The 22722-nt window shown below is 46.0% G+C and overlaps 1 pseudogene across 1 annotated transcript in view; it reads right to left on the bottom strand.

Moving 5' to 3' along the window:
* Positions 1 to 22722, bottom strand: part of LOC309561755 (solute carrier family 26 member 6-like) — an 82709-nt pseudogene that overhangs the window by 27601 nt on the left and 32386 nt on the right. Inside the window, exons 10-14 of the transcript XR_014226210.1 lie at positions 20947 to 21060; positions 20674 to 20751; positions 18401 to 18497; positions 8419 to 8525; positions 5848 to 5917 (exon numbers count right to left, since the gene is read on the bottom strand). The product of XR_014226210.1 is annotated as a solute carrier family 26 member 6-like (transcript). The remainder of the gene's footprint in view (positions 1 to 5847; positions 5918 to 8418; positions 8526 to 18400; positions 18498 to 20673; positions 20752 to 20946; positions 21061 to 22722) is intronic.

Genomic DNA, 22722 nt, shown 5'->3' with positions numbered 1-22722 from the left:
GGAAGGAGAAAGATACCCCATGGATAAAAAGCAGTCTGGGGATTTTGGACTATTAGGTCCAGGTAGAACGCTAGGTGAGGCTCCTTGAGTACAAAGCCTGCAGCTCTGACACCCTTTTCACAGAGGTTGTAGCAACCAAAAATATGGTATTCAGGGTTAGATTGCAGAGTGTAGCCAATTTTGTAGGATAGAATTGAGGCCTTGATAAAGCTGAGGACCATAAGCAAGTCCCACGTAGGGAACAATGGTTTCCTGGCAGGTCTATAACTTCATATATTTATGGAATTCATATTTATTTATTTTTACTAGTAATGGTGGCGATCAGCATCTTATTGCGGCGGACAATTCGGACACCAACTTACACTTTTTTGGGAACCAGTGACACTAACACAGTGAACAGTGCTAAAAATATGCACTGTCACTTTACTAATGACACTGGCTGGGAAGGGGTTAACATCAGGGGCAATCAAAGGGTTAACTGTGTGCCTAGCCAGTGTTTGTGTACAGTGGAGTGAAGGAATATCTATCCTCCATTTCACATTGACTGGGCTATTTGGAAAATTATTGCTAGAGGTTTAAGACAATGAGAAGCACCACATCCCTGAAACAAATAGTAACTACAATGGAGGGGGCAAAGTGGGACTTTAAAGGTGCAAATGATGGAGAAAAATCTGGATTCTCAAAAAATACACATTTTATTAAACGTATAGAATTAGGACAAGACACAACATTGATTAAAATGTTAAAAGCAAAAAAATGCACTCGATAATATCAACTCAAATAGTTGATATTATCTAGTGCATTTTTTTGCTTTTAACATTTTTTTTTTTTTAAACAATCTTTATTTTCAACTTATCGCAAAAACACACAGTACAAGAAGAAAACGCATAGCGAAAACAGCGAGTTAACCAATAGGCAAAGTGACAAGTGTTGCATGTGGGGAACAACAATCCCAAGCATCCAAAGGTGTAATGGCTTCATAAACTTCAGGAAACAACAAGGGTTGGTGAACCATAGCCCAGGGGCGAGAGGCATGCCACCAGGCGTCAGTGGTGAACACAAAAAAAAAAAAAAAAGGAACACTCAGTCTGCCTGGCGTGCGGAAAAAAAGAAAAAAGAAAAATCAGGAACAGGAACGGCACCCCATAGGGGGCCTCCGGCGGGGCTCTCCCAGGGAGAGGGGGGCCAAACAGGGCCTCCAACATACCGCTCCCTGGGGAGTCGCCCCAGCAGAGGACATTCCCACCGCTCGACCCACCACCCAAGCCGGGCGGCGGGGAGGGGGGGGGGGGCCAGGTTTACGGCACACCATAGTAGCCAGTACTGATAGCGGACAGAGGGTCTGCAACCCACCGGGTCAACGAACCCGACGCCGGCAGCATACCTGTCACAGGGCATATACAACATAAGCTGTCAGCAGCACACAGTCAGTAAGAGGAACAGAACGAGAGGGGAAGGATAACAGAAATAGGAAAGAACAAAGGGGGGGGGGACAGTAGAAAAAAAAGGGAAAAAAGGGGGGGAAGAGAGAAACTTACCTTTTGCCATCCGGGGCCCGTCCATCTCCGCCACACGTCCCATTTAGCGCTCTCCAGCTGCCGGCGGCGAGCAGCGCCCAATTGCAACCTAAGGGGAGGAGGAAGCTGGGTCCAGGGGCCGGGCCGTGGGCGAGGAGCTAGCCAAGTCCGCTAGGGACGGGTCGGCGAGCACTAATAGGGCTCTATCCAGGCTGGAGGGTACAAGGGCAGGGTCACCAACATGATCCAGCCAGGGTCTCCACTTCTCCGCATCGCGGTCTCCGGTCCCCCTGCATTTAGCAAGCCATTCTTCCGCATCTCTGATGCCGTCCACCACCCGCCTCCACTCCGAGCCGCCCGGCACCTGTGGCCTTTTCCAGTATATAGGGCTCAATCTTCTGGCAGCATTAAGAAGATGGGGCAGTATACTGCGCTGGTATCGGCTAAGCGGCTGGCATGGAACGTGCAGCAAGAAGTGGAGGGGGGTCGAACCTCAACATCCAAGATGGCTTTAATCTGATCTCGGACTTCCCGCCAGAAGGGGGCAATGACCGGGCACCCCCACCAAATATGGAGGAGAGTACCGCGGCCACCGCATCCCCTCCAGCAAGTAGCAGGAACGGAGGGAAAAACGCGATGAAGGTCGGCAGGGACCCTGTACCATCCAGTCAGTATTTTGTAATTCGTCTCTTGCATTTTGGAATCCACGGAGCTCAAGTGTGTAAGCTGGTAGAGATGAGCCGACCGCTCCTCAGAGAGCTCCTGGCCCAAGTCCCGCTCCCATGCCCGGAGAAATCCGGGCCTGGAAGCAGGAGCCGCCTCCCCCAGAAGTTGGTACATTTCTGATACAAGACATGGTGGAGCTTCGTCTTGAACGAACAAGCGCTCAAAGGGCTTGAGAGAGGCAGGGGGGCGAATCGAGGGGCCGTGAACCCGGAAGAAATGATGCAGTTGGGGGTATTTCCAGAAATTTTTTGGGGAACCACCCCGGCGGCCCCCCAGCCTCTCGTAGGGCAATAGCTTGCCACCCTCTAGCAGCTTACCACAACTGGCGTTCCCATCGTCCACCCAGGGGTCGAAGAACGACATCTGCTCACCCGGAGGAAACCAGAGGAAACCTCCCAAGGGCGCCAGCGGGGAGACAGGGGGCGCCAGGTCCAACAGCTTATTGATGCAATCTCAAGTGTCCAGGACCTGGGTCGTCAGAGGAGACGTGTAAGCCGACAGCCCCCTGTACTCCCGGGACAGCCAGGTAGCATAGGATAGGTTCCTACCCGCCATACACTTTTCTAAGGAAACCCAAAGCTTGGAGTGGGTATGGAAGCGCCAGTTCAGGATACGCTGAAGAACAATTGCCTTATAATAGCGATGCACATCTGGCAGACCTAGGCCACCCAGATATTTCGAACGTTTCAGGGTAGTCAGTGCCAGGCGGGGACGCTTTGCGTTCCAAACAAAGTCAATGAGCATGCCGTCTAGGTGGGTGAAGAAACTGCGGGGCAGGGGGATAGGCAGCATTTGCAAGTAAAACAGCACCCGAGGGAGGACAGTAATTTTCACAATATTAACCCTCCCCAGCCAAGTAAAAGCCGTCTTAGTCCAATGAAGGAAGTTCTGTTTAATGTTAGATAGCAGTCGGGGGTAGTTCTGGGCGTAGAGCGTGTCGAAACTGTTAGTGAGTTGGATGCCAAGGTACCTCAGAAACGCGGTAGTCCACGTAAAGGGAAAGGCAGCCCTAAGGGACTCGGAGAGGGACGAGGGAACGGATACCGGTAGGATCTCCGACTTGGTGAGATTAATTTTAAAGTTGGAAACAGCGCCGAAGCGTTCCAGTTCCCGCATCAGGACCGGCAGTGAGAGCAAGGGGTCAGTGAGGTGGAATAACACATCGTCAGCGTAGGCCGAGAGCTTGTGTTCCATGTTGCCTACTGTCACACCCCTAATATCGCCATTCGCCCGAACCTTGCTCAGGAAAGGTTCCAGAACAAGGGCAAAAAGAAGGGGCGAAAGGGGGCACCCCTGCCTGGTACCGTTCCTGATCGGGAAGTCTGCCGATAAGCAGCCATCGACACGAACCCTAGCTCTGGGGTCCGCGTAGAGCGCCAGAATCCAAGCCATCATATGGGAACCGAGGCCCAGGGACTCCAACACCGCCCGCATATAATGCCAGTCTACTCGATCGAACGCCTTTTCGGCGTCGGTCGAAAGGATCAGGTAGGGTGGGGATTCAGGGTGTGAATTGGCCCAGTGGATCAAATGCACAGCCCGGATGGCATTATCTCTGGCCTCCCTACCAGCGATGAATCCCGTCTGGTCTAGATGAACGAGGTGGGGCATTAAAAATTTCATGCGGTTGGCCAGGATTTTAGCAAGTATCTTCACATCGGTTTTTAGTAGCGAAATGGGGCGGTAGCTCTGCGGGGAGGTGGGGTCCTTGCCCTCTTTAGGGAGCACCGTGATATGCGCCAGCAACGCCTCAGAGGGGATCGATCCACCCGTGGCCAGGGAATTAAAATACTTGCACATCGGCCCCTGCAGTGACGGGAGAAATGCTTTTAACATTTTAATCAATGTTGTGTCTTGTCCTAATTCTATACGTTTAATAAAATGTGTATTTTTTGAGAATCCAGATTTTTCTCCATCATTTGCACCTTTAAAGTCCCACTTTGCCCCCTCCATTGTAGTTACTATTGACTGGGCTATGTATATTTGCTACTGACTATAAATGCTGCACATAAATACATAACACGTTTTTGAAATCCCTGATTATTTTGAGATAATACAGAAACACAGACAGGAATTTTGCAGGAAAAAAGCCGAATCTATAACCAAAGATGGGTGGAGTCCTTTTAAGAGTGGGTTTGATTTCCCCTTTGGGTCAATATTTGCATGGATAAGGGAAGCTGTGATTCTTATTGTAATGGTATTGCTTTTTGTTTTATCTCTATACTTATGCTACAAGTCTGTTTTATGCATAATACATAGGGACACCAAGACAGCACCTCATTCTGAGGGAACACAATACTTGTAAATGCTGGAAATGAGTTATGGAACAGAATCTGAATGAAATCACTATATTTGAAAGTGATTTAAGAGGGCATTGAAGGAATATCCATCCTCCATTTTGTTCCCTCGACTCCATCTTGTGATTAAAACCCTAGACTCAGCTTAATTAAAAAAGCTTATCTAAGTAAATGTCCTTGAAAGTTTCCAGGACGTTACGCTTTGTGGTCAAACTGACCCTTAGAGCAAGCTTGTTTGAAGTAACCAATTATGCCTTATCTTAACCCTTAGAACAAGTCTGATGTAATGTCAATTATAACTATGCCTTATTTTAATTAACTCATATGCAAGTACGTGACTTGAAGCACGTAATGGTAAACTGCTGAAACTATTATTATTCTTGTACCAATTCTATGTATAATCTACTGTAAAGGGACTTCTCCTTTTTCTCTCTATAAAACGTTCTTCACTGTTTGAATACAGCGAGCATTCTGTGACATCATACCTGCCGTCTCTGTGTCTCATTGAGTGCTCCCAGATATCTGAAGGAACTTTGATGCCTAGGGCCATGCGTGTCTGAATTATTGCCAACATGTAGGAGATGCTTTTACTAAGGGAAGGCATGGATCCATGTCCCTGCTTTGCAGAACCACAGGATCCATGCCTTCCCTACTGACAGAACAGCGATCTGCCCTGTGTACATAGGTGGACTGCTGTTCTGCCTGTGTAACAAATGATCGGCAGATGCCGGCATACATTTAGTCCGTGGTACCCACTGATCAGCTCCCATTGTGTATAATCACAGTGGGAGCGAGCCAGCAACGGTGCACATTCGCGCCCGCTACCAGGAAGAGCAGGATCATGTATCTATACTGCTATAGGGCAGTCGGCAAGCGGTTAAGGGAATTCCTTGGGGACCCCCCAGGTCACCAGAACTAGAGTCCCCATTGGAAGATTTCCCCTCTATTACTTTTCTGGGGACAGCCCAAAATTCAGTATTTTCTTTTACTGGTACTTTAACTTTCAATGATGATGGTAAACAGGACAAATAGAGAGGAATAATCTTCCTAAGGGGGGCATAGACAGCAATAAAAACTGACAGGGGTTCTAATTACTCTCCACTCTACCCAAAATTTAAAAAAAGTTTTGCCTTTAGTTATACTTTAAGAGCTAGGGACAGTGAGGACAGCTTTAGGATTTTCAAAAATTCTTACAGCTAAAATCTCCACTCTGAAAACTACCACATGGGGCACTGGAGCGAATGTACCGTGCATACAACCGTGAGTGCGAATGTTAGGTGAACAGAGGCATTAAACGATCCAGTTACCTGCTGACAACTGGACACGTCTCTGTAGACATCAGTTCCATAAACTTGCCCAAGGGCTGAGTAATTGGACCTAAAAAAAAAAAAAAATCACATTTTATTCCAGTGGACTTAAAGCGGAGTTCTACCCAAAAATGAATGGAATAAAGTTGTATCTGGACCTCTTAGCAGTGGTGTGGCGCTTAAATTTCTACCCGTCTTACTATGTACTTTTTGGACTGGGATGCCGGCTCAGAGACAACAAAGTCTTGTAAATCCTGGTGCCTGTGCAGTTTTTGGCTGTTTTGACAAATGTTTGGTACAGATTAGCCCCTGCTGCCACCTCTCACCTGGTTAACAAAGTTACAATATTCAGTCTGATCACTGGGGGAAAGGAGACTGAGAAAATGCTTCTTCCTGCCTGCGACAGACTGATAATATCATCTAGGCAAAGTCACAGGACTGGAGGTTAAGAGTCGGTTCACACTGGGGGCGGCACGACTCTGTACTACTTCAGGGGCGACTTGTGCATTCCCATGCACCACGAAATTCAGAGCGACTTGCATGGACTTCACATAATGAAAGTCTATGCAAGTCGCTCTGAGGTCGCCCCGAAGTAGTACAGGAACCTTTTTCTAAGTCGGAGCGACTTGTGTCGCTCCTATTAGAACGGGTCCTGTAGCAGTCAATGGACCTCGAGGGAGCGCGACTTGTCAGGCTGACAAGTCGCTCTAGTGTGAATCGAGTCTAAGGACGGCTTCTGAAAATGTACTGTTGCCATCCACTTTAAAAAACAAACAAACAAGGAAATATGACAAATAATTTTCTCTTGGGAAAAAGGAGAGCTGCAACTTAGTTGGCTTCCAGGGGCAAAAGACCCCACTCCTTCTAGTTCTTACATAAAATTCTCAGGTAACATGTCATATCTAAACTTTGTTCACATTGGCACACCGGCTCCATCCATCTTCCCATCAACTCTGACCAGCTTCCCCGTCCCTGCTAAGGAAAAGCATCCCCACTACATGATGCTTTCACCACCATGTTTCACGGTGGGGGTGGTGTGTTCAGGGTGATGTGCAGTGATAGTTTTCCGCCATATATAGCATTTTTCTTTTAGGTCAAAAAGTTTGATTTTGGTCTCATCTGACCAGAGCACCGTCTTCCACATGTTTGCTGTGTCCCTCACATGGCTTCTCGCAAACTACAAACAGGACTTTTTATGGCTTTCTTTCACCAATGTCTTTCTTCTTCCACTCTTCCATAAAGGTCAGATTTGTGGAGTGCACGACTAATCGTTGTCTTGTGGACAGATTCTCCCACCTGAGCTGTGGATCTCTGCAGCTCCTCCAGAGTTACCATGGGCCTCTTGCCTGCTTCTCTAAAGAATGCTCTCCTTGCCCGGCCTGTCAGTTTAGGTCAGTGGTGGCAAACCTTGGCACCCCAAATGTTTTGGAACTACTTTTCCCATGATGCTCATGCACTCTGCATTGTAGTTGAGCATCATGGAAAATGTAGTTCCAAAACAACTGGGGTGCCAAGGTTCACCATCACTGGTTTAGTTGGAAGGCCATGTCTTGGTAGGTTTGCAGTAGTGCCATACTCTTTCCATTTTCAGATGATGGATTAAGCAGTGCTCCGTGAGATGTTCAAAGCTTGGGATATTTTGTTATAACCTAACCCTACTTTACACTTCTCCACAACTTTATCCCTGACCTGTCTGGTGTGTTCCTTGGCCTTCATAGTGCTGTTTGTTCACTAAGGCCCCTTTCACAAGGCTTTCCGAATCAGGTCCGCCTGTCAGTTTTTTCAGGCGGACCTGATTGGATGCTCCATGTACCTCTATGGAGCAGCGGATGTCAGTGGTGAAATCTCCGTTGACACCCCCTGCTATCCGATCCGATCCTGTCCCTGAAATCCAGATGGATGGTAACCTTATTTTCCATCCGTCTGGAGGATCGGATGAGACAGGCGGTCCGTTATCATCCAATCTCCCATAGAAGAGAGCGGGGATCTGACAGATCTGTCTCTGCAAAGTAAGTGGAGACAGACCTGTCATCCTTCTGGTCAGTGGGGATCACTGGATCGATCCCCACTGAGCAAAATGGAGTCCGCTGGGTGGAAAGCCTGTGTGAAAGGACCCTAAGGTTCTCTAACAAACCTCTGAGGGCTTCACAGAACAGCTGTATTTATACTGAGATTAAATTACACACAGGTGGACTCCATTTACTAATTAGGTGACTTCTAAAGGCAATTGGTTACACTAGATTTTAGTTAGGGGTATCAGAGTAAAGGGGGCTGAATACAAATACAAACACACATTTCAGATATTTATGTAAAAAAATGTTGAAAACCATTTATCATTTTCCTTCCACTTCACAATTATGTGTCACTTTGTGTTGGTCTATCACATAAAATACCCAAAAAATACATTTAGGTTTTTGGTTGTAACATGAAAAAATGTGGAAAATTTCAAGGGGTGTGAATACTTTTTCAAGGCACTGTATAATCAGCACTGACACCAAAGCGTAATAAAAGTCAGTAAAAAATAACCAAACAATGCTGCCTAAATGTAACACCGGAGTCTACAGTACTTACATCTGTGTCCGAAATATAATGGTCAGCAAAGAAAACGTCACCGAGACTGCCAGGCCAATGTCCATGTTTAGCAAAATGGTTGCTGCAAAGGTCACCCACCAAATAACCTGAAGGAGAAAAAAGAAATATCTCAAGAATATAAAAAAAAAAACTTGTGAACATAAGAAGAATAACTACTGCTTAGACACCAAGAAGGGTGACGGCAGAAAAAAGACCAAGTGATCGATCGAGCCTGCCTCATTTATATATAATGTATAATTTCATATATATATATATATATATATATATATATATATATATATATATATATATATATACACAGTGGGTATGGAAAGTATTCAGACCCCCTTAAATTTTTCACTCTTTGTTATATTGCAGCCATTTGCTAAAATCATTTAAGTTCATTCTTCTTCCTCATGAATGTACACATAGCACCCCATACTGACAGAAAAACACAGAATTGTTGACATTGTTGCAGATTTATTAAAAAAGAAAAACTGAAATATCACATGGTCCTAAGTATTCAGACCCTTTGCTCAGTATTTAGTAGAAGCCCCCTTTTGATCTAATACAGCCAGGAGTCTTTTTGGGAAAGATGCAACAAGTCTTTCACACCTGGATTTGGGGATCCTCTGCCATTCCTCCTTGCAGATCCTCTCCAGTTCTGTCGGGTTGGATGGTAAACGTTGGTGGACAGCCAATTTTAGGTCTCTCCAGAGATGCTAAATTGGGTTTAAGTCAGGGCTCTGGCTGGGCCATTCAAGAACAGTCACGGAGTTGTTGTGAAGCCACTCCTTCGTTATTTTAGCTGTGTGCTTAGGGTCATTGTCTTGTTGGAAGGTAAACCTTCAGCCCAGTCTGAGGTCCAGAGCACTCTGGAGAAGGTTTTTGTCCAGGATATCCCTGTACTTGGCCGCATTCATCTTTCCCTCGATTGCAACCAGTCGTCCTGTCCCTGCAGCTGAAAAACACCCCCACAGCATGATGCTGCCACCACCATGCTTCACTGTTGGGACTGTATTGGACAGGTGATGAGCATTGCCTGGTTTTCTCCACACATACCGCTTAGAATTAAGGCCAAAAAGTTCTATTTTGGTCTCATCAGACCAGAGAATCTTATTTCTCACCATCTTGGAGTCCTTCAGGTGTTTTTTAGCAAACTCCATGCGGGCTTTCATGTGTCTTACACTGAGGAGAGGCTTCCGTCGGGCCACTCTGCCATAAAGCCCCGACTGGTGGAGGGCTGCAGTGATGGTTGACTTTCTACAACTTTCTCCCATCTCCTGACTGCATCTCTGGAGCTCAGCCACAGTGATCTTTGGGTTCTTCTTTATCTCTCTCACCAAGGCTCTTCTCCCCCAATAGCTCAGTTTGGCCGGACGGCCAGCTCTAGGAAGGGTTCTGGTCGTCCCAAACGTCTTCCATTTGAGGATTATGGAGGCCACTGTGCTCTTAGGAACCTTAAGTGCAGCAGAAATCTTTTTGTAACCTTGGCCAGATCTGTGCCTTGCCACAATTCTGTCTCTGAGCTCTTCAGGCAGTTCCTTTGACCTCATGATTCTCATTTGCTCTAACATGCATTGTGATCTGGAAGGTCTTATATAGACAGGTGTGTGGCTTTACTAATCAAGTCCAATCAGTATAATCAAACACAGCTGGACTCAAATGAAGGTATAGAACCATCTCAAGGATGATCAGAAGAAATGGAAAGCACCTGAGTTAAATATATGAGTGTCACAGCAAAGGGTCTGAATACTTAGGACCATGTGATATTTCAGTTTTTCTTTTTTAATAAATCTGCAACAATGTCAACAATTCTGTGTTTTTCTGTCAGTATGGGGTGCTATGTGTACATTCATGAGGAAGAAGAATGAACTTAAATGATTTTAGCAAATGGCTGCAATATAACAAAGAGTGAAAAATTTAAGGGGGTCTGAATACTTTCTGTACCCACTGTATATATATATATATATATAGCACCCTCCTAGGTAGGTGCTAGTTAGGGAGCGTAGTTTGCTCTTCCTGCTTATCAGTCTGATCAGTAGTTAGGCCTGTTGCATGTGTGATTCTTCTGGTCTGAGGGGAGCCTGTTGGACAGTGGAGGAAACCCAGCCAGTGACACACAGGCTTTGCAACTATCCCAGTGGGTTGGCACAAACAGTGGTGCATCCTGGGATACGTTATAAAAGCCAAGGGCATATGTGACAGGGCATCTTTGGGCGGGTAGCCAGGTCCCAGGAGGAGGGCGACGGCTGTCTCTCCTCCTGTCGGTGTGGAAGATGGTCAAAGGCGGTCGGCCTAGTGAGCCAGAGGTATGGTATGGGGCAAGAGGTCCAGTGGATGCTGACAAGGGAGTTGAAGGCAGAGCGACCTTGGGAAAAACAGTGTCCGTGAGTACTGGGAAGCTTGCCAGGGGTTTGTCCAGGAAGGGGACCACTCCAGTAGAGTGTCAGTGAACAGGAGGTCAGTTCACACAGCAAGTGAGAAATGGGGTGCCAAGTTAGACCCTGAAGAGTAACCTAAACAAGTGTTCTTATTCTTTATTTTCACTTCAGTGGCAAAGTGAAGCAGCTGCCTTGCCGCATACTACAGTCAGTTGTCCTCAAGTTGTGCATAGTTCAAGTTGGAGCATCCCACTCATCCCTTCTCCCGTCCCAGTTCTAAATAAAACATAAAAAAACAAATCCCCTGGACTGTTCACTGTCTGAGCCAAGGACTTTAAATGCTATTTGTCTGCTATCAGTTGCTAATGGTAACCCAGGGGAATCCAGAAGGTGCAATTCTCAGCAGCTCTCTAGGTGGCAGTGCTACATATATATATATTATACACTATATCACCAAAAGTATTGGGACACCTGCCTTTACACGCCCGTGAACTTTAATGGCATACCAGTCTTAGTCCGTAAGGTTCCTTCCACTGACACCAATGATGGGGTATAATTCCTTTCACTGACACCAATGATGGGGCATAATACCTGCCATTGACACCAACAATGGGTCACTATTCCTTCCACTGACACCAATGATGGAGCATAATTCCTTCTACTGACACCAATATTGGGACATAATTCCAGCCACTAATACCAACAATGGGTCACTATTCCTTCCACTGACACCAACAATGGGTCACCATTCCTTCCACTGTCACCAATGATGGGGCACTATTCCTTTCATTGACACCAACAATGGGGAATAATTCTTTCCACTGACACCAATATTAGGACATAATTCTAGCCACTGACACCAACAATGGGTCCATTTCCTCCCACTGACAACAAAAATGGGGCATAATCCTCTGACTGACACTATTTCTCCCCCTAATAACAGAGATTGGGCATTGTTTAACCCCCCCCCCCCCCCTAAAGCCTGAAGGACAGTAAAGCCCTTTCTTTAGCACTTAGTCACTTCTGGTTTGGGAAAATGTAAACAGAGCCATTTTTTTCTGGAAAGCATGAGATCAATGAGACCCCAGGTGTCTCCACAAAGAGGACCTGTCACGCTTTATTACTAGGGATGTTTCTTGTGATAGCAATAAAAGTGATAAAGAATTACATACATAAAGGGACAGTTTAAAAATAAAACATTCTAATAAAATAAATAATAAAAAAAACTTTTTTAAGGGGGCCCCTCTTTCCGTGCTTGCAGCAGAGACAAACGCATGCATATGAAAACATTGGTCGCACCACACATGTAAGTTTTTGCCATGAACAGAATAGTGAGAGCAATAATTCTAGCTACAGACCCCCTGTAACTCTAAATTGGTAACTGGTAAACCTTTTTAAAGCATTGCCAAGGGAGATTTTTAAAGTGTTACTACACCCAGGAGCCTGCATTTACCATATCTGCTCCCCCCAGGAGCCTGCAGTCACTATATCTGCTCCCCCCAGGAGCCTGCAGTCACTATATCTGCTCTCCCCAGGAGCCTGCATTCACTATCTCTGCTCTCCACAGGAGCCTCCATTCACTATCTCTGCTCTCCCCAGGAGCCTGCAGTCACTATATCTGCTCTCCCCAGGAGCCTGCAGTCACTATACCTGCTCTCCCCAGGAGCCTGCATTCACTATATCTGCTCTCCCCAGGAGCCTGCAGTCACTATATCTGCTCTCCCCAGGAGCCTGCATTCACTATATCTGCTCTCCCCAGGAGCCTGCAGTCACTATATCTGCTCTCCCCAGGAGCCTGCAGTCACTATATCTGCTCTCCCCAGGAGCCTGCAGTCACTATATCTGCTCTCCCCAGGAGCCTGCATTCACTATATCTGGTCTCCCCAGGAGCCTGCATTCACTATATCTGGTCTCCCCAGGAGCCTGCATTCACTATATCTGCTCTCCCACAGTACACAGAACATGGAAATTCAATTATTATAGTAGATACTTACTTTAACTATCGTAGTTTGTCGCCATTCCATGAGCATGTGCATTCAAATAGCGTGACATATACAGTAAACCCCCGTTCCATCGCGGTTCTGTTTTTGCGGTCCTGGTATATTGCGTTTTTTTTGTAATGTTATTTTACTATATAAATCATTAAAAATGAAATATTTTTGTGTTTTCCATAGCTCCTGCTCTGTCTCTCAGTATCTTTTATGTGTTTAAATTAGTTTCTATTGTTTTAAAAGTGTGTTTAAAAACCTTAAAATGCTTTTACATGTACAGTGACAGTAAAAAAAAAACATGCCTACAGTGTATTTTAATAGGGTTTTTCTATTTCGCGGATTTTCACTTTTCGCAGCTGGGTCCGGAACGTAACCCCCGCAATGGAGGGGGGTTTACTGTATATATATATATATATATGTTTGGGCTTCTAAGTAATTTGGTTTTATTGAGGGTAATAACTTGGATAGGGATGGGAGGTTATGGGTTGCCCATTCGACTTCAACATTTTCAGGGACAACTTTTCTTATATACAGTCTCCATATAAAGTCTCCTTAGCTGGATCACTGTGATTACCTGACAGTCACTAAGTCAGATGAATCAATGCCCCTTTACAGGCAGGAACCCAGGGCCCATTGTGTAGCAGAATTTCAGTGTCCAGCTTGCATCAACTCTGTGTTTACTGATCCCAGTACCACCTCTTCAGGCACTGCCAACCGGCTTGGCTGCAGCTGCCCATTTCACTAGCCCTCCAGGCTATCTTCTCCCCACAGTCCTCCAGACTGACACTCACCAGCCCACCCGGTTGACTCTTAGGAGTTCCCCCAGACGCGCTGACCTTCTCCTGCAGTCCTCTCCTTGCTCCTGTCCATCCAGGAAAGGTTTCCTCCAGTAGCGGAACTATCAGAGTCGCAGCGGTCGCGCTTGCGACCGGGCCCTGGAGTTCTGCCACTGTGGGGGGGCCCGCCGGCCTCCGCTCTTCTACCGTGGGGGGCCCGCCGGCACCTGCCAGTTCTGGATGTGCGAGTGAGAGCCTCCCTCCCTCCTCAGAATCAGTCTGTCATATAGTTGTGCCGCGCGCGGGGGGGGGGGGGGGGGGGGTAGGAATGCTGTGGCCGGGCTGTCAGGAGGAGGCTGAGCTGAGCTCTTACTGTGATGAATGAGAGAGCCAGCCAGCCAATCCATGTAGAGAGCAGGGAGTAGAGAGGCGGAGTTTCACAGGCACTGGAGAGTCAGCCGTCCAGAAGGGGGTGGATCTCTCCTCCACATGTGATTCACAACATGCATCCCTGATCCCTGGACTGTGGAGGCACTTTTCGTGACCAGTGAATGAGGGGAATCGACTGAAGGACATGTAAGTGTCAGTGACAAATTTCTAACCTCCACCACTGATCTCAACCACCACCATTGCTGCCTCTTACTGATCCCACACTACAGATTTCATCCCTATCCCATTCCCCCCCATCACTTCTACAACAGAGATACTTGGTGTGGGGAGGGGATGGGTGGAGATGGGATCAGTAAGAGGCAGAGGTGGGGGAGGTTGGCACCACCACTAATCCCACCCCTCCTTAACCACTGATCCCCCCCCCCTCACCACCATCACTGGTCCCCCCCCCCCTCACCACCATCACCAATTGCCCCCTCACCACCATCACCGATCCCCCCCTCACCACCATCACTGATCCCCCCCTCCCCATCGCCGCCACTGATCCCACCCCCCTCCCCACCATTGCCGCCACTGATCCCCCCCTCACCACCATCACTGATCCCCCCCTCACCACCATCACTGATCCCACCATCACTGATCCCCCCACCATCACTGATCCCACCATCACTGATCCCCCCCTCACCACCATCACTGATCCCCCCCTCAGCACCATCACTGATCCCCTCAGCACCATCACTGATCCCCTCACCACCATCACTGATCCCCCCTCTCACCACCATCACTGATCCCCCCCTCACCACCATCACTGATCCCCCCCTCACCACCATCACTGATCCCACCATCACTGATCCCCCCACCATCACTGATCCCACCATCACTGATCCCCCCCTCACCACCATCACTGATCCCACCATCACTGATCCCCCCCTCACCACCATCACTGATCCCCCCCTCAGCACCATCACTGATCCCCTCACCACCATCACTGATCCCCTCACCACCATCACTGATCCCCTCACCACCATCACTGATCCCCCCTCTCACCACCATCACTGATCCCCCCTCTCACCACCATCACTGATCCCCCCTCTCACCACCATCACTGATCCCCCCTCTCACCACCATCACTGATCCCCCCCCTCCCCATCGCTGCCACTGATCTCACCCCCCCCTCCCCACCATTGCCACCACTGATCCCACCCCCTCCCCACCATCGCCGCCACTATTACTGGTCCCATTCCCCAGGTCATATTTTACCGATCCTGAGGTGGAAAATCAAACATAACATAACATTAACCACTTAAGGACCGCCCACCGCAGTTTTACTGTGGCAGGCAGCCCCTCCTGCGCAAACCGACGTAATACTACGTCAGTCACTCGCCTGGTGCTAGGGGCGAGCGGGAATGCCAATTCACGGGGGCCTGCAGCCGTGATTGCCGCTGACCACCCGTGATAGGTCCCCGCTGAGAGAGAAGGACGTCGGATGTTGTAAACACAGCTGACCGTTCTTCTCCCTGAAATGATCACAGAGCGCCTGTGATCCTTCTATATAGAATCACAGGTCTCTATGATCATTTCACAAGCCCCTCCCCCACAGATAGAAACACTCCCCTAGGCTTACATTTAACCCCTTGATCACCCCTCTGTTATCCCCTTCCCTGCCAGTGTCATTATTACAGTAACAGTGCATACTTTCAGCACTGATTACTGTAGTAATGACACTGGTCCCCCCAAAAAGTGTCAAAAATGTCAGTCAGGGGTCCGATCTGTCCGCCGCAATGTCACAGTCTCACTAAAAAGTGCAGATCGCCGCCATTACTAGTAAAAAAAAAAATTACATAAATCTTTCCCCTAGTTTGTAGATGCAATAACTTTTGCACAAACCAATTAAAATACGCTTAGTGCGATTTTTTTTTTTCAAACACAAATATGTAGCAGAATAGAAATTGGCATAAAATGGTGAAAAATTAGATTTTTAATTTTTTTTTTTTGGGGGGGGATGTTATATAGCAGAATGTGAAAATAAAAAGTGTAAAAATCATGTTTTTTTTTTGGGGGGGGGGGGGGGGGCCTTCATGATTTCTTGCACCTGGGCCCTGAAAGTTCTAGTTACGCCTCTGGTTTCCTCCATGTGTTTTGGAAGGAATCTTCCAGCACCCAAGCCACAGTCTGAGGCCTCTCCCCCCCCAGGCTAGGGGGCACCCTCAAGGGCCACCAACAGACTCCTCAGAACTCCATCGCCATCTTCCACCCGACTGCCCTCCCTGGCATGACTCATGCCTATTTATGTAGTGAATCTACCCCCTTCTAGCCTATTTGCTGGAAATTGGCTAAGGTCCTCATAAATATTCCAAGCAGCTCCTCCTAGCTTCCACCCACTATGTCCAGAACATTCTCCAATGTCCCAGAAAACAGGGGGAGGCAATAGAGAGGCTGCTAAGATGAGTTACTTAGCCCTGAGTCACTGAACCCTTGACCCAGATTCACAGCCCAGGCTTGGCCCTAAGTCAGGCTAAAATTTTCCTACACTAACCGCTACACCAACATTCTAGCACGCTAAAGGGTGCTGCAATAGATTTTGGGTGGAATTCCACTTTATGTGTAAGAGAGAAGCTTTAGGCTGAGGGAAGGTGGTAAATGTTTGGTGAAAATCTTCCCTCTTCTCCCCTGGGCTTCTGTCTGGTGAGGATGACACTGTGAAGAGGGTCTTTCTATCTTGGACTTGACCCCAGCTAAGAGCAGGTCTTAAAGGCCAAGAAAATTCCCACTGCCATGTTGGAGGGTAGATCCAGGGGAAGCATGAAGATGGCTGCCTGTATGGAGTGTCTTTGGAGGAGACTTCTGTGCTCAAGAGTGTCCTGGGTGAATCTTCTAGGCTGGACATTGCAAGAAGAACTTTAAAGTGACTGTAAATGGTCACCTTGTAAAAGAATCCATTCAGTTTGAAATTGAAATGAAAGGAAAATAGATAGATATAAAAAAAAAAAAAAAACAAAACTTTTTCCCCTTTTTTTTATGTGATCGCATTCCCTCTGTTCTCTACATAAGAGCTAGGGTAGGGAAAGCAACAGCACACAGATCTTTCCAGTGAAAGGCTGTGCATGGGGGGCGGGTGTCAGGACAAGTCTGATCATTGGAGGAGAGCAGCCTGAGTACCCAGCACAGCTAGGAAACTGACCACATTGGTCTCTCCTGCCTAGTGTGGTCAGTTTTTAACAGGAAAGCAGAGGGACTGGCTGGAACTCCACAAAGGAAACAAATAAAGGGAATGGGATACTTTCTCATACAAGTACTTGGTACAGCAGGCACTTATCAGCAGAGATGTATAGTAACTAAGTAGAACTACTTCACTACTGTACTTGAGTACCGAAAGGCGGTATCTGTACTTTCCTAGAGTAGAATTTTTTTCTCCTACTTCTACTTTTACTTCACTACATTTTCTCAATGATTTCAATACTTCTACTCCGATATTTTTTTTTTTGTGCTGCATAGTTACTCGTTACAATTATAAAAATTACCACTGCCAGAACAGTAGATGTCAGGTTTCATGAAGCTCAAAACATGTGTATCCTCAGCAGGGAGCATTGATAGTTTCAAAAAACTATTAGATGGACACCTTAAAGACCACAACATAAAGGGGTATACAATGTACGGTGGTTAAAAGCAAACACTCACACGCATCATGGGTTGAACTGGATGGACTGATGTCTTTTTTCAACCTCACTAACTATGTAACTATGTATTATCAGTGCATACGAAAATAAATGCTACTGTATGTATAAATAAAAGCTGCATTTGAAATAATAAAAAAACAATCTGATGTTCAAACTTTTGACTTCTTTCTTTAATAACTACATAACACAGTACTTGTACTTTTAATTTCAGTACTTGAGTAGCAAAATTTTTAAAAAAAACTACTTGCAATACTTAAGTAAAAAAAAATGTTGAATACTTTAGTACTTCTACTCAAGTCACTTTTTGATCGAGCACTTGTACTTTTACTCAAGTATGGGTTTCGAGTACTTTATACAACTATGCTTATCAGGAATATGAAGTGTTGGGGTAACAAACACTTCTAATGAGCAAACAAATTCAAGAAAATTGGCAACCAACTTTATCTACAATGCGATAAGCCTAAGATTCTACCCTGAGACTTAAATAGTAGCCTACATCATCATCTTGGCGGTCATCTTCAGCCACCCAGAGACACAGGGTCCCACTTTCTGAAAGACGTTCCCCTCATTATAATTGCCCAGCTCCATATATTTCCTGTGCAATGTCCCATCAGACAGAGGGCAGAAAACTGCTGGCCAGGGGCAAGCACATTTTCTCTTTTTAGGGACATTGCCAATGTATTTGTTTTCTCCTGTTTACTTCAATATACCATCATCCTGGTTACTTGTAACCCTGCCAAGCATGAATATGAAATATTTCTTACCAGATCGATTCTATTGGTTCGCCACTAGGACACCGACCTCCGAGAACTGTTTAAACATCCCCTTCAAATTGACTATAATGATTGCTGCTAAGATGGCCTGCAATAGCAAAAGGATAAGTTAGGGTCTCCAAAGGCCAGAATTATTTTAACCACATCTTCAAACATCCCCTTAATGACCCAGGCCGTTTTTAGCGATTCGGCACTGCGTTATTTTAACGGACAATTGCGCGGTTGTGTGATGCTGTACCCAAATAAAATTGATGCCCTTATTTTCCTACAAATCGCGCTTTCTTTTGGTGGTATTTGATCACCTGTGCAATTTTTATTGTTTGCACTATAAACAAAAAAAGAGCGACAATTCAGAAAAAAAACTATATTTTTTACTTTCTGCCTTATAACATTCCCAATATAAAAAAAAATTAAAAATCACATTTTTTCAACCTTTTAGGCCAATTTGTATTCTGCTACATATTTTTGGAAAAAAAAAAAAAAAAAAACGTCACGGCACGGGGCTCTGAAGGAACGGCACCAGTAGCCGTTCCTTCAGAGCGCATGCGGCAGTGATGTCACTGGCTGCATGTAAGGTAAATATCTCCTAAACGGTACAAGTTTAGGAGATATTTACAGTACCTATAGGTAACCCTTATCATAGACCTACCTATAGGTACAACTTGCAGAGGAGGGTTTACTTCCTCTTTAACCACTTGCCGACCGCCGCACGACTATCTACGTGGGCGGTCAGCCCCTCACAGGCAAAGTGACGTAGGTCTACGTCGCTCGCCTGTGAGGGTTTAGGGAGCGAGCGCGCGCCGCCGGAGGCGCGCTCCCGCTCCCGCGTGGTCACGGACCCCCCCGCGCGCGTGACCGGCGGACCCGATCGCCGCCGGCCACTCTGCGATCGGCGGGGGAGAGGGAGATAGTCAGGCAGCTTGTGTAAACAAGCTGCCTGTCATTCTCCTCTCTGTATGAGAGCTGATCACATGGATCTACTATGTAGATCCATTGATCACTCCTCATACAGTTGAAGCCACAGCCAATCACAGTTAGAATCACGCCCCTAGGGACACACACAGCCCCTCCCTCTCAAATAAAGTTAACCCCTTCACTACCAGTGCATTTTTACAGTAACAGTGCATATGTATAGCACTGATTACTGTAGAAATGTCACTGGTAACCCCAAAAGTGTCAAAAATGTCAGTCAAGGGTCCGATCTGTCCGCCGCAATGTCGCAGTACCGCAAAAAAAATCGCAGATCGCCGCCATTACGCGTTAAAAAAAAAAACAACAAAAATGACAAAAATCTTTCCCTTTGTTAGTAAACGCAATAACTTTTGCGCAAACCAATCAAAATACGCTTTTTGCGATTTTTTTTACCAAACATAGGTAGCATAAAACAAATTGGCCGAAAATATTAAAAAATTTTGATTTTTACATTTTTTTTTGGGGGAATTTCATATAAAAAAAAGGGAAAAATATTGCTATTTTTGCAAAATTTACGCTCTTTTTTTGTTTATAGCGCGTGATCAAAAAATCGCACAGGTGATCAAATACCACCAAAAGAAAGCTCTGTTTGTGGGAAAAAAAGGACGCCAAATTCGTTTCGGTACAGCGTCGCACGACCGCGCAATTGTCCGTTAAAGTCACGCAGTGCCGAATCGCAAAATGCCCTCTGGTCGTTTAGCAGCCAAATCCTCCGGGGCTTAAGTGGTTAATAGAGTCCCTGGAAATGTATAAAACATTTTTTTTTTTTTTTAATTATTAGATATGATATGAACACATTTTGGGGGCTCACCAATCCTCCTTCATTAGGGAGATTTGCAGTTGGGCACCGGTATTACACCCTGTCATACTGGTGTCCAACTGCAACTGTCTCAGATAATGGGGGGGATTGGTGAGCACCCGAAATGCATTGGCTTCCCACTTTCATGTCATATATAATAAAAATAATAAAAGAATCATGCATAGCCACTAATATACAGTATCTTTCACTGCCACAGTGAATATAGCAATGACTGCTACGGTGAATATGACTGCATTTTACCATCGTGAATATAAACATCATCAGGGTCGTCTTTACCACAGGGCAAAAGGGGCAGCTGCCCTGGGTCTAGTCATTTTTGTGGGGCCCAAAGCAGCTGCCCCTTGAGCCCGCACTGGCTGCAAATAGGTAATAAGTGGGTTTTGGGAGGGCCCAAGAAAATATTTGCCCAGGGTCCAATCATAATTAAAGGATGGCCCTGCACATCATCCTTATTTTAGATCTATTCGCTTACCTTTGGTAAGTCCTGGAAGAGTTCCCCAGCCCGGAGGATGATCACAAAGATAACAAATGATGCTATGGCGCTGGCTACCTGTTTGCAAACAACCAAAGAATAATAAAATCATATCACATCCTGCATTTCAGAATAAAATAATAAGCCTCAGACAAAATGATATGAACTGTAGCAATCAATTAGATCCTAGATTATTTTTTTTAAGTATAAGGACAAATATCTTTACTGTGATTGGTTACAGGATTTCCGCGCTGACCTGTGTAGGTAACCCACCTGGCTGTTTCCTCCGGTACTTTCTTGAAGCACGGACCGCGACACAGAGGCACTGATGGGAAAACACTGGAAGAAGCTTCCAACAAAATTACTGATGCCAATAGCGATCATCTCCTAAAAAAAGGATGAAAAAAGGAGATTATTCTTTGTTTTTGATACATTGCCAACAATTTACACAGCGCTTTACATACTATACATTCACAACAGTACCTGTCCTCAAAGAGCGTACAATCTAAGGTCCCTGTCTCATACATCCTAAGGCCAATTTACCTACCAGCATGTCTTTGGAGCATGAGAAGAAACCAAAGTACCCGTAGCAAACCCACACAAGTACAGGAAAACATACAAACTCCATGCAGGCAGTGTCCTGGTTGGGTTTCGAAGCGAGGATTCAGTACAGCATGGCAGAAGTGCTAACTACATGACATCAGTGGACCATGCCTATGTAATGAGACTTGTAGTGTCCATCGGAAGTCAGGGTCACAAGGTGACAAGGAAATACCACAACTGGGATGCAGCCACGGAGTTTTGTCACCCTGTAACAGAAAGTGCCTGAACAAGAACCTCCAAGGAAGGATCTCTAGGGATTTTTTGAATGAAATCAGGTTTTTTGCATTGCAGAGAAGCTGTGAGTCTTGCAAACTGAACTTTCGAATTAGAAATGAGAACACGTAGATGCAGGGCCGCTGATAGGGGGGGACCACCAGCCCTCTTGTAGGGGGCCCGAGCACACAGGGGGGCCCACACAGAGAGGGGGATTAGTGATGGACAACAAATACAAAAATCTTCCTCCAGCACCTGTATCTGATCTGTCCCTCTCCATGCTATCAGCTTTTATCTGCTGAAAAAGAGACAGTTGTCCCTCACTAATCCCCCTGCCTTGTGTGGCCCCCCCCCCCTCCCAGCACTGGCTCTAATGTTATCTCTGCTCAGGAGTTTATTTGTAAATTGTAACTTCGTTTCTCTCTCTCTGTCTCTCTGATCACAACTCCAACTGTCCAGCGTGTATATTTTTCTCATCTCATCTTCTTTTTTATTTAACATAGTTTTTTTTTTTAATTTAGCAGGAATTATGCGAGTTATGTTATATTTGTGTCTGCTAATAGTGATTTTGTTGTAATTTTAGCTAAATATATCTTTAATATTTTCTTGGAGGGGGGGGGGGGCCTGCCAGGTAGTCTGTACGGGGCCGTGCGATTTCTAACAGCAGCCCTGCGTAGATGACCTCACTTTTGAGCTGCTTCTCTTTTACTATCCTCTCACAGTCTTGCCCAAGCTGCATGTCATTTAATGCAATAGAGAAAATCAAATGGTCAGCATTATTGTAAAATAAATTATGCATACAGTTGGTATAAACACCCAAACCTATCTTGATATTAGTTACCCTGTTCTAATTATATAATACCACCGCTTGGAGTCAGGAAGCCTGTAAAAGGTGTTATGGTAATGATTTACAAAGCTGAAGGTATGAATTGATGTCAAATCATCAAGAGTAGTGATAAAATCGACTTTTCACGCCTTCAGCCTTGTAAATCCAAGAATTACCACCTTTTACTGACTTCTTGACTCTAAGGCACAGGTGTCAAACACAAGGCCCGCGGGCCGAATCCGGCCCTTCAGGCCATTTTATGTGGCCCTCACACCTCTCCTGTATCTGCAGGAGAGCTCCAGTCCTCCTCCAGACCTTATACTTTCTGCTTTCCAGCAATGCCTCCAGCTTCTTCCCAGCAGCACCCCAAGGTAAGAGAGGTGTACTGTGATGTAAGGGAGAGTGGG

This window comes from Pelophylax lessonae (assembly GCF_965119305.1).
Source record: "Pelophylax lessonae genome assembly, chromosome: 8".
Classification (NCBI taxonomy): Eukaryota; Metazoa; Chordata; class Amphibia; order Anura; family Ranidae; genus Pelophylax; species Pelophylax lessonae.
The sequence above is the reverse complement of the archived record's forward strand: the minus strand, read 5'-3'. Positions and strand labels throughout refer to the sequence as shown.